Source organism: Filicampus tigris, chromosome 4 (genome assembly GCF_054856515.1).
Source record: "Filicampus tigris isolate MCC_2025a chromosome 4, RoL_Ftig_1.0, whole genome shotgun sequence".
Taxonomy (NCBI): Eukaryota; Metazoa; Chordata; class Actinopteri; order Syngnathiformes; family Syngnathidae; genus Filicampus; species Filicampus tigris.
The window spans coordinates 18,215,001-18,235,529 of record NC_141220.1 but is presented as its reverse complement, the minus strand read 5'-3'; the positions used below and the strand labels follow the sequence as shown (position 1 = coordinate 18,235,529).

Below are 20,529 nucleotides of genomic sequence, written 5' to 3'. Positions count from 1 at the left end.
TCATTTCACTATACCGGTAGATGTTTACTGTAACATTTGTTTCGTAGTGGGAAGTGAAATATTTTTAATGTAAAATACATTGGCACAATAAAGGTTGGAAAACACTGACCAACTTATAGAGAGACAAACAAAGACATTTGGTGCAACACAACGTTTTCACTTTTCTTAGGCGGACAATTACTGTTGACTTCATCACCCCATTCTGTCGTAATTTAAATAGCAACATTGGAAAATGCAAAGAACGTTGCCGCAAGTCGATCCTTTACACTGAAACCTGTGAACGTGTTCAATCAAGCTTTGCTAACATATGACCAAGGACAACAACACGGAACGCGGCAAGTCTCATTGAAGTTGATGAATCATCTGGTTAAGTCCGTTCTCTACGTCGTTTGGCTGGCTCGGACCGACCGGGCGGGTCTGAAATATAGATGGGAACTCATAGACGGACTAAAACATAAACGAATGCCAAGCTCTGCCAGCTTGGCTGTCCACAAGGTTGCAGTTTCGATTCATTGCTCTCTTTCGGTCCGGCTGACGTGTCCTTGGGCACGAAACTCAACCACCGGCAGCGCCTGATGCTGCTTCATCACTTTCCATCACCATTGTGGGAATTTGTGAACTTTGAAAAGGGAAAGGTGTAATATGAATGCAGTCTGTTGATAGATGTCGAGCACAAAAGTCCATTTCAAATACTGATGAAGTTTTCAGTTCGATTCATGCATATCTGATTAGTTCATGAAGTTCACTGTCAGTGAGTAATACATTTGACTAAAAATGCATTGTTACACATTGTGCACGTGTTATCCTCTGAGTGCTCTTTGGCTTTCCTCCTCCTGAATGTTAAAGATAACATTTGCAAGTAGCATTTGTATTGGTTCACTGAGTTATCTCTGCATAAACAGATGGGAACCAGCTGCACAAGGCGACATCTAAGAGACATGAGGATCGGAATTAAAAGTCACAATCCATCACTTAACTCAAGAGACGGCAAGGTTTGGTGCTTTTTGGATGAATCTCTCATTGGCCCCTTTCACGTGGCTTGTGGCCATATTGCACGCTTTCGCCAATGTCACTATTTAAATGACAACAGAATGGAGTGATGAAGTTGACGGTAATTTTCCGCCTTAAGAAAAGTGAAAAAGTTGTGTTGCAGCAAATGTCGCGGTTTGTCTCTTTATACTGTAAGTCTGTTAGTACAGCGCTTTCCAACCTTTATTGAGCCAAGGTATTTTACATTAAAAAAAAAAAATCTCACTCCACACTACCAAACGAATGTCGGTAAGTATATAAGTATGTACGACAGACACCATGACACAAATTGACGCGATTGATTAGATGTGATGGATTAAATACAATAGGATGTCATACGATATATTCAAAACGTCATCAATTAGACGATGGATAAATATGTTAAAGTAGCAAAATCCACCCGTTTTTTTATCCATCTCAGGAGGCGGGAATTTTGCCACTTGCTATTGACTGAAAATGACAGCACAGTTGCTCAGGGCTCAGGTAACAACCAATTATGGCTCACGTGTTTTCTTGAATTTACCCTTGTGACGGTCGCAAGATGAGTTGTGATCACATGAACATCTAAGAACATTTTAAAGTCTTCTCTGAACCGAACCTGCAGGTTTTCACATGGATGATAAAAACAAAAATGATATCATAATTACGACAGATTCAGAGGTGGGTAATCCAGGTCCAAAAAGTAAAAACCCTGCCACAGTTGGGCTTTAGCCACAGGTGCTTTTAATCAACTGAGCTCGTTTACCTGCCGGTTGAGTAGAAGCACCTGTGGCTAAAGCCAAACCGTGGCAGGGTTTTTACTTTCTGGACCCAGATTACCCACCTTTTAACAGATTAGATGTGATGACACAAGAAATTATATGGTAGCATGTGTTATAAAACACCACACATGGACACAAACGATCGGGGTGGAAGGCGCTTCGAGTGCCCACTTGACAACGGGGATCTGTGATCACCCTGGCCAATTTAACATCATCCACCTGTGGAGGTCTGCTTACAGTCCTTTAGAAACATACTTTACGTGCTTTGCATGCACTCCAGCAAATCTATTTCTGCTTCCGCAATATCAACAACTGTGTGCACTTCTAGTGGCTGACTTAAAAGGGAATCAGTGGAGCTGCTTTTCATTGGCCAGGAAGTAAATCGGCTCTGTTTACTCCCACAGGGGCGCAAATGCACCCATTTAGGAAAATACCAAAATAAAGTAAACTTCACCCATGCGCATAGTTAGACTGCACCAGACTTGCGCTGAACACGAAAATAGGGCCCTATATAGGATAGCTGATTAGATGTTGTCGATCCAATAAATATGATACTTAAGATACGATAAGGTTGACTGTGATGTCATTGATATAATACCGTAGATATATTAGATAAGCGGTTCGGATAATGGGTATAAATTATGATAACAGATATAGTGTATATGTTTGATATGGATGTGATGTAATGCAATTTACATTTAATATACCAGAGAAGCATTTTGGATGAGTGGTTACCACTACAGTTTTGAGGTTCAGAGTTTGAATCTCAGATCTGGCCTTGCGCTGCAATTGGCTGGCGAATAGCTCAGGGTGTACCCCGCCTCTCAGCCAAAATCAGATGGGACAGGCCCCAGGCCACGGGTGACCCTAATGACAATAAGCCGTATCGAAAAAGAATACATGGATGGATGTTATGACAAGCTAGATAGATACAATGTGATACTACTTACACTCCAGAGAAAATGCTTCACATTCTGCTCAGGAGTGACAATGTAGACCCATCAGGGACTGGAACGTATTCAATTTTAGGAATTATGCATATTCCCACCGGATGGGGACATGTATTATCATGCTTGAACATAACCAGATGGTACAGCAAGATATATTTGATTTTGCCATCAAAAACCTGCACCTGTGTGTGTGTATGTTGTACCAATGTGCGTTGTCTTATAAAGTGTAAACTGAGTTGAGCATCATACCGCTCAAGTCTGTTATGATGAGAATCTACTTTCAGGTTAAGACAGTGGTGTCCAGACGGCCGCACTAGGGCCAATTGTGGCCCGCTGTCCATTTTCCAGCGGCCCCCAGCATATATATAAAATAACTTTTGACACGAACTGCAACCCTATTGGGTGCGGATGTTGAAAAAGTTGTGACACCCACATCCCACATGGGTGCGATGCACCTGACTACTACTACTACTACTACTAATAATAATAATAAATTAAATTAAAGTAGCCTTTTAGATGTGTGCAATCATAGTCACCGTTTTTGTAGATCCATCTCATCATCACAAACCAAATTGGAATTGCTACTGGATGCATTTTGTTTACATAAAGGAAATTATTGATGAGCCACTCTCATCCCATAAATGAATTGACCAAACAAACAATCCATGAATGTGTTTTCCAATCAAAATGTGGCCCTGTTGTTGTGATGAACAGAATAAAGGAATCCACATACGTGAGCTCAGGTGTAAAATCAGCTATTGACCGATCCAGTGCACACTTGTCAGTGAATATTGCGCTAGATGTTGCCATGATTGACGTGATGTTAGGGTGCTTTGTGACTTCACTTTGCAGAGGAACCCTTCCAGACAGGGGTTTTAGTCTTTTGTGATGTGCCGGAAACTAACAGTCTGTGAACCTTTTCTAAAAAGCGCACACTTGAGTAGCTTGATGGCACTCTAATGAGGCAGCAAGAACAGGAAAAATGCAAAAAGGAGATTTTTTTTTTTTTTTTTGATAACACAGAAGAGTGTGACTGCAAGCGCGGTCAAAAAGCATCTGTGTGTGTGTGTGTGTGTGTGTGGGGGGGTCTATTTCATAAACATGCAAACGCCAAACACCTTTGTTATTAAGCCACATGCGGTGTCCTAGCTGCGGTTCATCAGAAGCACCTGCAACAGCCCTATGACTGAAAAAGTGCATCTGAAAGAAGTCTCATTCTACCTGATCTGCTTCTTTTCTTGCTTCATCAGAGAACTGAGGTGTTCATTCTTGCAGAAAAATGCTTGCTCCGATCATGATAATTAAACCTTTCCAGCCAATTTAGTCAGTTTTCCTCCACATTATATTGAGTGTTGCTGCCAGTGGTCAGGAGCCGAAGGAATCAAAATAAAAAGAATGTTACTTGATTTATGATTTTGTATGGTAGAGCAGTCATCCCTCACAAATATTCCATTTGCCTTCACAGTCACACTTATCGACAGTTTTGATTTCAATTTATTTACTCATTAAAATCCCTCAAGGGGAAATTCTAACTCACACTCTGTTGTATTTTTTCGGTTGGTGCTGTGCTCAAAGGCACCTCGACAGTAGTCAGGAGGCAGAAGAGTGCCGTTTTTTTTATGTCCAACGGTGGGACCCTTCTGCTGAGTCTTCAATTAATCTAACTCTTCGTTTTTGGAATGAATGAACAAACACGAAAGTTTGTATACCCCCCAAAAAAGTCATGCGACTGATGACAAACGAAGCCTCGGTTTGTGTGGAGTACGTCATTGGTTCATTTAACGTATCATTGCCTCATAACACTGACAACCCCTTTGTCAACGTTCGAAGTGATCTTAAAGTTAGTCGGCAAGTTAGGGAGTCACGCTATGCGCTTGAAAACAATACTTGGAGTGCTTAAGTGTAGCACTTAGTGCAGTTTTCAGTCGTTTTCAGCACCAGGTAGAAAGAAACCTAGTATTTTATCAACAAAAGTAGAGTACCTCTTTTGTCTCAAAAATGGTTTGATCCAACTCTTCTCACTGAGCCACGAGCCTAGTGTGAGTGTGCAGTCTTCCAGTAACATGGAATAGTTGTAGTGAGTAGCTTTACCTTAAAAAAGGAAATATGGCAAATTGCTTAGAGTGGGAAGTCAACCCCAAAATGTTCTTTACAATAATATTTTATGTGCAGCCCGACTAGACTAAACACGCCATTCTGATTGATATTGTGTTTGTGGGATATGAGTTAAGTAGTAAAATCCACCCGTTTTTGACATCTCAGGGGTCGGCCATTTTGTCACTTGCTGTCAACTGAAAATGACATCACAGTTAGTCAAGCCTAAGGTCACAAGGCTCAGCTTCAGAAAACAGGTGAGCCGTGATTGGTCGTTACCAGATGTGTTCATATTAAAGCAAAGAGGGTACTGACTAGCTAACTGACTGGATGCCCATTATCATTAAAATTCCTATTCTGTGCATGAGTGCATATTTTAAACTGGATTTGGTTAGAATGTGGAATAATAGGGAAGGTTGCCAGCTTCTATATAGTTATTTAAAGGCTACAGGATTGGTTAGTAGAATTTGAGAAAATGTTCTTGGGATTGTAAGGTTTGTTGGTTGTTATTTTATTGACTGTTGATGTTATTGTTATGGGTTAGGTTAGGTTAGGCATACCTGGTTCACACTCCTTACCAGTAGGTGGCGGTAATGCACCTGAAAGGTTCTTGCTAACCGCCAAAAAACCCATTAGAAGAAGAAGAAGAAGAAGCGCGCATATTTTTTGAGAGGTAAAATATGTGAAACCCCCGACACCCCACTATCGGATGTGCTCTGACACCAAAACTGTCAGCACTCCTAAACATCTGATCTGAGAATCTCCTCTGGGATAAGTTAATGTTGTTTTAGCTAAAGTTAGCCAAGCTGTCAACTATACCGTGTCATATTTCTACTCGTCTTATTTCCGTCCTCACATGGTTAGGTGGTGCGAGATGTTTGAATTTGTGCAGGGATCGTAGTAGTTTATAACTGCCACTTTGTCAAAGTGTCATGTCTTTGCCACTGTGTCCAAAGTTTCTTTATTCTGTCATCTTTTTAGCTATCGTCTTAGCACATCTTAACACAAGAAGATTGGAAGATTTATAATATGAAGTGATTAGTATTTTCAGAAAAGTGATTAGTATTTTCAGAAAAAAAAACCAATTTACTTCCCACCACTGTTTAAAATGAAGTTGTGTGTAATGTGTTCCAGGAAGGTGCTTGTCTGGAAAAACGTGTGTCGGTTGAAGGTGGGCGCGGCCTCGTCGTCTGAGCCCGTGACGTCACCCTAGTTTAAAGTGGGCCGCGCTTGAGCCTCAGATGAGCATCCGCGGAGGAGAGAGGAGGAGAAGGAGGGGAGAAAGTGGCACGCCGCTGCATCCTGTGACTCAGGTCCGAGCACCAAGCATGCTGAGCTTGCACTTAATCATGGAGACCCGCACCACCCGGAAATATCTCTTTTGTTGAGGGTGACAACTTTGCGTCCCAAGCTTCATCCACGGTGGGTGAGTTTGGATTAATCTCCTTTATAATCCAAAAGTGTCATTTTAATTGGCAGTGACGCTCAATGATGACACAGCGGCGTTTGCTGCTCGATGTATTTGGTTGTTTGTGTTTTTCTACGAGTTGGGAGCTCACGGTCGTCTTTTTTTTCTGGGGCGGCTTTTGGGAAAGCTATCGGGCTGGTGGCTGTGTGATAAATTGGGCTTTCTATTTAATTGGGCTGTTGGCGAGTCTATGCTATGGAAAGATGCGTCGTCTGCCAAAAGAAGAGGGTGAAAAAATGCTGGATCAGCCAGGAGAGCTTTTCAATTTACTGCCAGCTCCATGCATTGTCGCACGCTGCCGTGCTCTAGCAACGCTATTAGTTTAAATATACATTCATGCTAATGGCATGTAAGTGTGTTCCAGGGTAGCTCAGAAGTGAACTGAAGTGCAACAGTGTGCAATTTTGATTCTTCAAGTGAAGCCCAATAACGCCTTATTGTCTCCACAAGTGAACACTTACCTGCCATTTGTCGTTTCTCGTGAAATGTTCCGTTTCACTTTAAATACGCGCGTTAATCTAATTTCCTACCACAGCCTATTATTAATTTTCAATGAGAGCTCGAGATAAAGTTTTGTCCTTCACAGAGGATGAGGGAGACTGATGAATGTGTTCCTATTCAAATTAATCTCACGCGTACATGTTGTTACACAATAGCACCGCTAGATGGCAGTGGAGTGCAGCACAACGAAGCTGATTAATCTCCCATTAGTTTCTTCGTCAAAGTCGCCATTGTTTAATAATGGAGATGTTACTGCATTGTGGGAGAATAACCACACCAAATCACGCCACTTAGCAGGATATATATGTTTTTTCAAAATTGTGAAATTCACATACTGCAGTGTTCTGTGCACTAGAGCCGCATAATACTGTAGCCACAGCTCTGACTGCATGGCTTCCCCAAAGCCATTAATCATAAGTGAATTATATTTACATGAGTGCATGTTTGGATTATTTGAAATGCATCAGTGCTTGGAAAATTAATTAACATTATTTCATGAAATCTTTGCTTGGTTATACATTTTAAACTCGACAGTTCTCATTTAGCCTATATCAGAGGAAAAACAAATACCAATTCAAATCACAAAACCGTTTCATCCAATTCAAAAAAAGATGTATGCATGCAAATATTTAGACAAATTTAAAAATAATCCCAAACACTTCAAGTTGTCACTGTTATGCATTTATTTAATAAGCAATGTTCAATTGGATGCACATTTTGTCCAGCAATATTCTTATTTTTTATTTATTTTTTTTTAACAGTAATAATTTTGGTGGTGTTGCAGTTTTCTGAGAAACTGCTTTAATGAGAACAGGACATTTCCCTCAGGTGTGTGTGTGTGAGTCTAGGTGTGTGTGTGGGTGTGTGTGTGTGTGTGTGTGTGTGTGGACATGCCGAACAAGAAGAACAAGCTATCATTAAGTGGATCCTTCAAGGGCAAACTAAGCCGTGCAAACTTTTTGTGTTTGTGCTTTACAGTCCAGTAAAACCCATCCACTGGAAATCCTACATTTACTTTAATCAATACGTGAAACTTGTGCTGATGAGTGGACGCCTGAGACTTTGGAGGCTTGACATTTTACCAAGGACGCTTTGCTTTCGCTGCTCCTTGTTGTATGTTCATATTCTCAGTGTCGTTTAGAAATAATGGAAAATATTTGTGTTAATGTGATAGTTTAACAGCGGTTGAATTTAGACAAAAACACATGGCCACTTAAACTTTTAATTCTTGTATGTGCTCATTTGGACCCATGCATGCTCACTATCTATTAATTAAGAATACACTAGTGTGGCATTTTGTTAGTGTGATTATCTGGTGATGTTGTCGTGTGCTGTGCAGTGTGCACTAATGATGCAAAGTCTCAAGTGTGCAAGGCCAACTCATTTTAGAGAACTCAGCTTTATGAGCCCAGTTTTTGAAATGACATGTGATACCTCAACATATATTGTTGTAATTGAAAGCAGACTTGAACTTGGTTGTTTTGCGCTCTGTTTTGTTCTAGTCTGTCAAAAGCAACAGTTCCAATGACCTTTATTCCGCGAATTAAGCTGTTTTCGCCCTGCGCTGACTGATAGCTCTTATTATTACTGCAAAAAAAGCACATTGAACGTTGGGCAAACACCCTGGAGCCATAACAACTGCATTAAGAGAGGTTAATGAAATACATTGCGGTGGGCCCTGTACTTTGCTTTACTTGTGAAATCGGTGGTATTTACATGTTTGTGACGAGCGTCTGAAAAGACAGCATGTAGCCTCTCTTCTGTTGTGTACAATATACAAAGTTGGGCCCGTCCGTTATGGACTTTTTTTTTTAGGCCAATTGCGATATTTGGCAGGATAGAATTCAGAGTTTTGATTAAACAACCAATTAATTTAATAATATATGTATATATATATATATATATATATCATTAATAAAATAAAAAAATATTGTCCTGAATTACAGGCAGTACATTTAAGTGTTTTACATTACTTTGTCCTTTAGTATTTGTCTTGTTAACTTTACAACAGAGAGAAAAGAAATTGGCAAAAGTTGGACACTTTTTTGCTCAAATTTTGTGTTTCATGTTTGAATGTCATCCTTGTTTTATGTTGTAATCAGAATAAGAATCAGAATCATCTTAATTGGGCAAGTATATAAGAACACACAATGGGTTAAAAAAAAAAAAATCAGCCCAAAAAAAATTAATTGATTTTTGCTGATTTTCAAATAACAAGCATTGGCCAATTAAATCTGCCAAATTGGTCGGGTCCTAATGACTACTTCCATGACAGTGACATTTAACACTTAAGTCTTTCCCAACCTTTATGCAGCCAAGGCACATATTATACATTACATAAGTCTCATACCACCAAACAGTCACAAAAATTTGATAAAATAATGACGATCTCATCTCTGTTTACTCTCAAATTTACTTACTCTGCAAGCTCTGTTCCTATTTAGTTGAGCACAAAGCTGATATACACTAATATTTAATTGTTCATTGGTTACTGTAAGTCTCTGGCATAGATGGATGAGCAAAAATACATTTGTAGTATATAAAAAATTATTTTTTTTCTTAGTGGAATGGGATAATTTTCCCATAGCACACATGCTTATCTCTCACGGCACACTAATGACAGCGTCTAGCAAATATTCTGCCTTTACAAAGATCATGCTCGAGTATTGTTGTTTTGTTCACATTGGCTGAGTTGCATTAGAGCAGTGATTTTCAACCAGTATGCCATGGCACTTTAGTCTGCCGTGAGAGATCATCAGGTGTGCCGCGTGAAATTATCCAATGTCAGTAATTTTGACAACAAATATATATTTCCTAATTAAAAAAACAACAACTGTTTTGTTAATTTATTTATGCCGACCACGTATAATAAGAGGTAAAACAATAACAATTTCTTCCAACAGATGACAGACGGTACATAATGACCCTGTATAGCCACTTTTTGTGAATCGTTTTGCTAAGTGGTGTGCTGGGAGATTTTTTCCGATGTGAAATATGTGCTTTGGCTCAATAAAGGTTGAGAAACACTGCATTAGAGAGGGCTCTAATACAGTAATTGGCAAAGTGTGGATTGCAGCTCTCCTCTTACGCGAATCACGGCCCAAGTACAGTTCAGTTGTGTTTAACTTTGTAGTGCAATAAATTTGCATTTAATCTTTACGTTTTTAAAATGGAATTTAGTTACAGTTTTGAACTTTTATGTATGATACTTTTTAATTGAAGCATAATTGAAGCTAATTCCCCCATCACCTCATTTAGTTACATGAGAGACTCTTACAAAATTAGGATCGCAAAGGAAACAACAGTGTGATGCAGTACAGTGCAACCACAATAATGCACATATGGTTAAATGCATACCACAATCCAAACGGAGTCTTCTTAACTTTGTGAAGACAGAATATTTGACATTTGACGTCATTATAGTGTGCAGGTGGTCATAACGTTATGCCTGGTTGGTGAACTGGAACGTCTATATAGGCCACATTGCTGAGACTTAAGATATCTTCCCTTACTGATTAAAAATATCGTACATGTTGTGCACTACAATGTTTTATTAACCGCAGTCAAAGTGCAAAATGATGATAGATTGTTCAAGTGCCACGTGATTGAGCTGCATGGAACAGATATTGTCCGACATCAGCAATTTAAATTCAGCTTCGTTAGCTGTCTCACAGGTCTGACTGCGTCTGCATCTGATTACGCTTTGCGAGCATTTAATTAATAATTGGACAATTGCCGACGGTCATGTTGGTCAGCCGGCACTCTGCGGAGAAACAGATAGATTGCCTCGCTCCGATATGCAAGCGAGGAGCACAAACGGCGAACGCAGGCTGATTTTGGAGATACGGAAACTCCGGTGTGGCGCCGTTTTAATCCAATTTTCCCAAGGTGCAGCCCCCCTGCAGGGGAGGGATGTCTGCACTGATCCTTGCTGTGCACTGATGAATGAACTCATTAGTTTCTCTCTTGTTTAAAGACAGTCATGTATGTCCCTTGCGGGAAACCTGTGACTTTTTTGCACATGTAAGCGTCCACCTGACTTTGCTGCTGCGAAGCTTCTTCACTGTCACTTCCAGTCAAAGAACCCACGTTACATCTATTTTCCAGCACGAGATGTCGAAAAGCCTCCGCGTGCGCGTTTGGGATGTGTTGTGCTTTGTCGATAAGGCTATCATTCATCGTTAGGCCTTAGACAGCAAAAATTCTCTCTCCATCATTATCAGGATTTCTATGCCCAGTTACCTCCTGCTTGCACATCTGCAGAGGAGACAAAAAGGCTTTTATCACTAATTATAGTGGAGTTAGAAAATGTAATCCACTTGGCTAATTTAATCATTTCAACCGGGGTCTGGTCCGGTCAGGGGACAGTTTGCAGGCCGTAGCTCGTTTTTGTTGTCCCTGCTGCGTCATGTTCGAGAAACACAATTACCGGTAAACACTGCCGGCGGGTATTACGAGCTAATGGTATGTTAGCATTTTTGATAAACAAAAGGGGAAGAGTATCAGAGTGACCCTTGCATCCTGCCATTTTTATACAAGTGGCATGTGGCGCAAGAAGTTTATGCACTTCTCATTTCCCATCTTTTGAAATGATTCAATTCATGAGACACAATGACCAATGAGGTTGATTGACAGTTGAGAGGTATTTAATCAACAAGAGAACAATACATTAAAAAAATACTACAGCAATATGTTCCACTGTTTGACTTCCATTTCTATATTTTTTAATGCTAAATACATTTCTTCCGATCTGAAACCAAGGTGAAACTAATCTTTTTTTTTTTTTTAATTTTTGAGACCAAGTAACAATTAGAAAAATAGCTAGGTCTCAAGTACAACCAGAATAACCACTATTATAATGCAGTAGTGTAGTAGGACTAACACTAAAATAAAACATAACTACTGACCATTTAAATATAGTAGTTTAATAGGTAGTCCTTGAATTCATAAGTGTATTCTTTGCAAATTTGGGACAACTTTGAAGGTTTCACTGTATTGTACTTGTACGTGCATCATACTGTGTCTAATATTTTGATTAGCCACACGAGAATTCCAAAATATTAGAGGCAGTTCAGTATGATGCACTGCAAACTACAACCACACTAAGTAAATCGTATTAAGGTAATGACTATGTGACAGAGTCAATTCAAATTGATCTTAAATTATCTTTGTAAAGGCCAAACTTTTCATCCCCTGTATCGGAGCTTATTAGATGCGGTTATAATACTGTGAAGTATAACTAAGACACACTGACTTCTTAATGTTATTTGACAACATAAAAAGGTTAACAAGACGCCTAACAATGCGCTAAGTAGTCCCTGCTAAACAATGATATCTTTTCCCATCACCCTACAGCGATGAAGATTCGTCAAAGTCATAAATTTGCATTAACGTCTTGCCCCTGTTCCCTTTTCATCAAACATTATTTAATGAATATTGAATAATTTATCAGGCATGCTAACAAAAGACAGAGAGGCTTGAAAGGTGAAGATGAACTATAGGAACGGGCTTGATGAAGTTTTAAGGCTCATCTGATGATAGGTTTAATTAACATGCAAAGCTGACCTGAGCGTGAACCACTCGAGTCAGGTGATCGCGACGCGTTTCGCAACTCTATCTGACACTGTAATTAGACTTCACATTTTATGTCATGTAGAGTCATTTAGTAGCTTGCTGAATGGTCCTCAATGTGCTAGGCAGAAGACGAGTCCTGTTGCTGGGCCATATTTGGACTCTGGTTTCTGCGTAAAGGGACATCATGAGAACATTGTTTTTATATACTGTGCTACTTTAAACATCGACCGCCGTTACACAAGAAGGAAAGAAAAGATAATAATCAATTTTGATTGACCTTGTCTGAAAGAAAGATAGACGGATATTAAGTAAATACCTATACACCAGAGACATATGGAGCAACAAGGTTGGATGTATAATATTATTCACAGTGATTATAAGGATTTAATGATGAGTTATAATGCATAAATTATGAGGGCTTAAACAAGTCCTTGAGTAATTCGGGTACCTCGATTCCAAAATTAGCTCAAGGCATTTTTTTCTGCCTCGAGTACCCTCTTATTTACGTGTGCACCCAAGAAGTCAAGCTAACCACAGCAACAATTGTCAATGCTATATACATGACAGTAACACGCCACCAACGCGGTAAAAAGGCCAAAAAGGTCCAAATAAACCTTACCAATAATATATGGACATCAATACCTAGGTATGTTTTTATTTTTAAAGTTGTTTCCCGCAGCGTGTGGCGGCGTAACGGCTGACTTGACTTATTAATCAACCGGCAGATTTAAATGGCTGATATTATCTTTTACAATAACATTTATAAATGTATTTGAATATGACAAAAATCAACCACATTTCCCATGCGTGCCAGCGCGTAGTGTCGTGAAATCCTGAGTTGTCCTTATAGCAAAAGGGGGAAGTGAGTATGCCGTAAAGCAATTCAGGACATTTGTATTTTTTTGTGTGCCAGGGTTGATCCCATCCTCCTCAAATTTGCTTTGTGCCTGTAAAAACGATACAGAGCTCCTCAGGGCATGAAGTCCCATTCAACTACTGTACTTGTAAGTCAATGTTTCATCAAAAGAGTTGTGAAAAGTTTTTATTATGGTCGATTTCTTGCCCAGTGCTGCTTTAATTAATCATAACCTTATTTTTTTAATCTCTTGACAGCACTATTTATTTTTAAATTGGCAAAAACTGGCCAATTTTTATTTTTTAATTTCTTGTTTTCAGGTTACCACATTAAAACAAAAGACAAAGATAATGACATTCAAAACCCCCCCCCCCCAAAAAAAAATCAGCAAAAATATGCCAATTTTTGCTTATTTTTCTCTCTGTTGTGAAGTTAAGCAACTACTTATAGGTCAAAGTTTTCTAAAACAGTCAAATGTTCTGCTTCTAATTCATACCTTTTATTGTTGTAAACATTCAGGGACCAAAAAGAAGGTATTGTATTCATTATATGAATTTTAAATGAGTCAGTTGATTAATCAGTTATCTGACTTTTATGCTGCCAAGTGTCAGATTTAGCCTAAAAAAAACATTTTGGGTGGGCCCTATTAGACACAGCTCTCAGTAAGATACATTGCATGTCTAGAGCACTACAGCATCTTTATCAAACACCAATATCTTGATAAACACATACCAACAAGGCAGAAATTTGCATACTCGACTGTTATCTTATCATGTGCGATCTCTGTGTACTCACAGGATTTCTTTGGATATGACTAAGAAGGGAATTGCTTCCTTCCATACAGTACATGCAGTCGCACTGCTGCCTTATATTTGACATGTTGCACCGTTTCAGTGCATCTCGGCCGCACGCTGAGCCTCGCCTCTTCAATCAGTGCCAGCAAGTCAACTCTGGCCCATTTCCAAAGTCTATTGATGGATTTCCCTCCTATCATCGAGGCACTTTTAACCCAATAACACAAAGCTCCTGCATGTGCTTATTCAGCACCCGTCTACCTTGTGCGTGATCAATGGGCAGTTGTCAGAATGGTGAAGGGAGCACACGTTAAACCACATCTGGGATTTGGATGCTGAATAACTGCCCACTCGACAGGGGCGCCTCTTGAATAATACAGCAGCACAACCGTGCGTCGCATCTCCTTTGGCCCCACGCTGGCAACGCTGGTGGACTCGCAGCAGGTCAGGACATGGTGGAGCCAGCAAAAGATCATTGTCTCTAACCCATAATGGTGCGTTGGGGGGAAAGCGTCTTGGAATAGACCGCAAAGATCTGTACAAGTCGGATGTAGTCTCCATTTATGGACTTCTGTTTAATCTTGGTCTTCTTTTTTAAAGCTTACATGATCAAACTTTCCCTTTTATCTACAGCATTTTGTTTCACAAATGTTGTTGTTTTGAATTTTAAAAAAAAGAATTTTTTTACTAGTTTCTGTTAAATACAGTTGCTAAAAAGTCTACACAGCCCTGTTCAAATGCCAGGCTTTTGTAATGGGACCAAGATAAATTATTTAGAAAAATAATTCCACCATTAATATGACCTATAACCTGTACAAGTATTTTTTTTAATGTTTTGGAGAGGGGATGCAAAATTAAACAACTAAGATAATGTTGTTGTGTGCACACCCTTTTGTAACCGTGTATGTGGCTGTGTTCAGAACCACATCACATTCAACCTCATGTTAAATGGGAATCAGCACAGCCCTGTCGCCGTTTGATTAACCCCAAATGAGTTCAGATGTTCTAGTTGCCTTTTCCTTTCTATCAGAAGCATGGTTTTTGGGGGGTATAAAACCGACAGGTATTGGAAACTGTTCATAATTCCGTCCACCTTGTCTAAGGCTCTACTTCCAACTGATGAAAAACGACCCCAAAGCATAACGCTGCCACCACCATGCTTCACTGTCAGTGACTCAGTGTGATGTTTGTGTTTGTTTGTTCTTTTTGTGATGTGATGTGTTCTGTTTGCATCAAAGGTACCTTTTGGAATTGTGGCCCAAAAGTTCAACCTTGGTTTTACTGCACCATAACAAAGACTCACAAACACGTGCCGGGAAATGTGTGGGAGAATGCAAGACTCTATTATACAAGTCATACATCCAGTTTGCTAATTTCCTACATTGGCTCCTAACAAAAAGATAATAAAACATTGTAAAATCCAAGTACAAAAAGCTATGTTATAAATTCTCTTAATCTCTGTTTTACTTAAAGCGGAAGTCAACCCAAACATATTTATTTCCATAATGTGTTCTATGCAGGCCCACTAGTCTAAACACGGCATTCTGATTAATATGAGAGAAATCCACCCGTTTTTAGCTAGTTCAGGGAGCGGCCATTTTGTCACTTCTGTCGACCAATCCTAGCTCAACTTCAGAAAACAGGTGAGCCATGATTGGTCGTTATCTGAGCCCTGAGCAACTTTGATGTCATCTTCAGTCGACAGAAGTGACAAAATGGCCTCCCCCTGAGATAGCTAAAAGTGGGTGTATTTTGATGCTTAATTTATATCCCACAAACGCAATATTAATCAGAATGCTGTATTTCAACTAGTGTGCCTGCATAGAACACATTCTGGGAAAAAAACATGTTTGGGTTGACTTCCTCTTTAACTAGACTTATTTATTACTCTTATATATTTTGTTTTCCTTCTTTTGACAAATTAAGATTATAGGTTTGTGTACAGGAGTGACAGCCAACTACAGTACATCTATTACATATTAATCTGCCTGACAACAACATTTTACAAAAATATAATCAACACGCCGCAAAAAAACTCTAATGGATGTGTTCTTCCCTCTTGTTCATTTCAAAACATTTTGAAACTATCCCGAGAGAGCAGCTCTTTAAGTTTTACATCGTTTTGCAAAAACCAGACTGTTTCTAATATTATAGCTATCTCACATGGCTGCACTGAACAAAAATATAACACAACCCTTTTGTTTTTCTGTCTGTCTTTCATGATCTGAACACAAAGAGCTAAGAATTTTTCCTTGTACAAAAAAAGGCTTATCTCTCTCAATTATTGTTCACAGTTCTTCTCACTCTCCCTTTGCCGGGATTATCCATCCACCTCACAGGCGTGGCATATCAAGAAGCTAATCAGACAGCGTAATTATTGCTGTGGCTACCTATATAATAAAAGGCCACTCTAAAATGTGGAGATGTCTTAAGTTTTTAGGGAACGTGTAATCGGCATGCTGACTGCCGGAACGTCCACCAGAGCCGTTGCCTGTGAATTAAATGTTAATCTGCACCATAAACTGTCTCCAAAAGATTTCAGTAAAAGTGCACAATTTTAAAGTGTAATTTTATTGTGGGTAGCCTAAGGCACACATGTGCAATAATCAGCATCTTCAAATGGCACCTATGATGTGGATGAAATATCTCGGCAAAGGAGAAATGCACACTTTGTGAACAATATTTGAGAGAAATAGGTCTTTTGTGCACATAGCAGATGTTGCGTTTATATTTTTGTTCAGGTGACAAAAATATAACAGCTCTCAGCATTGTTTGACACCACTGCGACGTGCCACGGCAATAACAAAACTTGTTAAATGAATACCTGCCCGACTGTGTCAATTAAATTTATCTTTGAAAAGTCAGAGTATTGGATATTATTAGAGTTGAATTCTATGAATTGTTCGGAGTATAAAAGTACGTTTTTAATGTTAGGTCTGTCATGTCAGTGACTGACCATGCATGCAGTCTGAACAGAGTTAAATTGAGCTCTTATCTTTTGCTCATTTTTAAAATATATTCTGGCTAAGTAGGCGTATTTTGTTCAAGTGGACTGGAGGACATTTAAAAGGTCACAGTGGCAAAATTGGACCCAGAACTTTAATGCTAATCTATCTGATTTAACTTTCATTTCACCACTCTGGCTATGTGATATGTTCCAATGGAGAATATTTTTAGATTCAATGACCATGCCAAGCCATTCCTCTTTCACATATTGACCACTTTTCTAAAAGGTCGATGTGCGTTGTACAATAGCAGGGAAATAAAGCATGATGTGCAGTATGTAGTTCTCTCACATTAAGTAAAAGTCACTTTAATTAGATATGGGCAAAAATATTGCAAGACCTTGATGGAAACTTTTTATATCCACTCTATACATTTTGTGGCATTTTTGTTTGGTAGTGTAGTGTGAGATGTTTCCAATGTAAAATTAACTAACCCAGCCTCTGATTTATTCATTGACTAATGTGGAAGTGTGTTGTAAAATTATCCTTTTATTTTCTCGTATTTTCACAACTCAAAAACAAAACTACGTTCTCGATTTGAGGTCTGAATGGTTTTCACGTGCACCTAACGCACTGATGCGTGCACCCATGGAGCTTTTTCTTTCTCCTCCACTGTCTTCTTCACACACCGCTTAGCCGGCGACATTTGGCTCGAGTTTCTCACCGCCTTGCGTCTCACATCTTGGACACTGACACAAAATAAATGAAGACGCGCAGAAGAAGACGCAAGGTTCAGAGTTTGAAGGCTGTGTGGCTGAGGTGTGAAAGCATTGGTGTGTAAAATTGCCCTGACAGCCGCACTGTTGTTTCAGCATCTCATTGTGGGAGTGTGTCACTACTCGCCTGTTCACTGTCTCCTTGTCCTCCACCTTCTCTTTGTCATACAGCAGATGAAGGTGGTTCAAGTGTTATATAGAAGGCATATGGGTTTTTTTTGTGTTTGTGTTTTTTTTTGTGTGGGTTGCTCTTTGAACCAGTCAGAAATGCATTCTGCTTGAAATACTCCTGGATATTTGTTTTTCCTGAGTGGGAAATAGATACAGTAGGGGACCTGGTAAGGCCTGCAAAACACATAGAACTGTCGGTGGGATACCTGAAGTTTCATATTACCTCCGCCAAGCAAAAAACATAATGTCATTTTTTTCCCTTTTTTTTTTGTTTTTTTTGTCAAGTCTTCATTTATCTGTCGATTAGTTTGTGTGCAGAGTTGCTAAAAAAAAACAACCTTAGTGAGGCTGTGGCTTGGGCTACGGAACAAACTACTGAACACTTAGAGAATTTTTTAAAAGGAACATATTATGGGAAGTCTACATTGTAACTGGCTGTAGTATACAAATAGTTAGGATTTGAGTCCCTGCCCACCCATCAAGTGTGAAATTAAACATACATCCAAGGAAATTTGTTGTCTGCCTATTTCTGCAAATCTGTCAGTAGGTTAGCCTCCATTCCTCCAACTGTCGCAAAAGATCACATTTTCATAACTGCCACATGGTTAAATTAACTAGTGTAGACTGACGTGGCAGCTTTAGAGTGCCTTGTTGTCCTCTAGGAATGTGCGCTCGCATGCAGAGAAGAAGAAGAGGAGTGTTTTTTATTTTTATTTTTTTTTTAAGTCGGACTTGACAGCCAGCGTGCGTACTGGGAGAGAAGGCAGAAGATCAACTCTGAGTGAGGGAGGAATAAATACTTGACGTGACAACCCATGTGTATATATATTTAATCAATAACATGTAACACAAAAAATGTGGTGAATAACTAGCTAGTGCAGACTGATGTTGCAGCTTTAGAGTGCCTTGTTGTCAGCTGTGAGTGCGCGTACATCATGCAGAAAACTAGAAGATGAGACCATATATATATTTTTTTTAAGTCCGAATTGACAGCCAGCGTTCAGAGCGGGGATTCAAGCTGGCGTGGCCGCTTTAGAGCACCTTGTCGTCTGCCATGGTTGTGTGCATGACATGGAGAGAAGGCAGAAGAGCAACTGTGAGCAAGTGGAAAAAAATCTGACGTCAAAGCCAGTGCGTGTTGTTATTTTACAGATAACACACTGTTAGATACAAAAAATCTGGTGAATAACATTACATGTATCGACTAGCTGGGTTCCCGCAGGCCCCCCAACATGCTTGGGGCCCCCAGGAAGTCTTTCCATTTTTTGGAAGCCAACTTGTGCTACGGAAGGATTCATTATCTCTCTGCTCAATTTTAAACCGGCTCTATATTTGATAGTGGTGTTTATTTGTATTCATGCGTAATAGTATATTTTGTGCTTGTACTTTGATCCACTTCGGATCAGATGTCTTGACCACTTCTCTGCTTTCATCCATCATGAGGCTGATACCGCATTCACAAAGCAAACGGTAAGAGGAGGATACATCATTTCCTCTCAAGAAAACCTTACCATGGTTGGGAGTTGAGCCACGACTGCCTGAGAGTGAACAGGACGGTGTTTGTCCCCTCACGAAGCCTTTGCAGTGAAAGAAAGGAAAATAAATGAGGACCGGCTCCCTCCAATGCGCTGTGTTGGCCTGCCCTGCAGTGAGGCAAGGTTATTCACATGAAAGATGGTGTTGAGATTAGTGAGCCCTGCCTCGGCTCGCGCCAATGTCCAGCAACACCGCGCTGTGTGATTTATGAGAGTCGTGATATCTGCGCTCGCCGCATGAATAAACCATGTGGCCAGAATTAAGCTCCTGTTAAACGACGCGCAGCACTTTCCCGGGAGCCTCGGCCTCCGAGTGGGACTCCCTGTCAGGAAAGTTGTGCTGTTGTCTTATGGCACTTTCATTAGGCCGCTTATTGATGGCAGGCAGTGGAATCTTCTCTCAGCGACCTCCAAATTGCACATAATGAATGACTTTAAAGTTGAAGTTGGATTATATTAGGTCTGGTAATGATTAGAAGGCTGTCTGAGTGAAAGAAACTATCATAGATGGAAAAAATTGAATGTTTAGAAGCTAACCACAATGTCAACGGCAGCCTTTGGTCCATTTCCACCATTGACTGTAACAACTAATGGTGGACTTAATTGACTGTTGATCGACTGATGCTGTTTAATCTGTCCATCCAAATGGATTGCACTACTTGGATGCTACCAGCAGAGATGCTGTTGAGTCAATCCCAATTTGTTCCAGGTCTAAAGAATAACAACATGACATCAGCTATATGGGAAGTTGAGCTACAGCCATGCAGACTTTTTCCTTTAAAATGTCTAGTGTCTCACGTTGCATTGTGGCCAAAGGTAGAATCCTGGTCAGTTATTTCGCCTTATAGGCTAGGTTCACACCGCAGGTCTTAATGCTCAATTCTGATTTTTTTAAAACATCCGTTTTTTTTTGTGTTAGCGTTCATATAACATTATAAATGCGACCTCGGTATGAACACATGCGTCGTCAAAACGGCCCGCATGCGCAGAAGAAGAGACGACGTCACACCCGACGTTGTGTTTGCGGAAGTAAATGTGGTCCAGCGTGTCGGGGCATTTATACAGTCAAGTGAGT

At 39.8% G+C, this 20,529-nt stretch overlaps 1 protein-coding gene across 11 annotated transcripts in view; it reads left to right on the top strand.

The window, feature by feature from the left end:
• The first annotated feature begins 5,215 nt into the window (after positions 1 to 5,215).
• megf11 (multiple EGF-like-domains 11) overlaps positions 5,216 to 20,529 on the top strand; it is a 108,764-nt gene continuing 93,450 nt past the window's right edge. For 6 of the 11 annotated variants that reach the window (XM_086028291.1, XM_086028289.1, XM_086028290.1 and 3 more), the window contains exons 1-2: positions 5,216 to 5,507; positions 5,969 to 6,260. The gene's annotated coding sequence lies outside the window, so the exon portion shown is untranslated. Of the gene's footprint in view, positions 5,508 to 5,529; positions 5,610 to 5,968; positions 6,261 to 20,529 lie in introns of those variants that run through there. The other 5 variants (XM_086028283.1, XM_086028284.1, XM_086028286.1 and 2 more) reach the window with 4 other exon arrangements.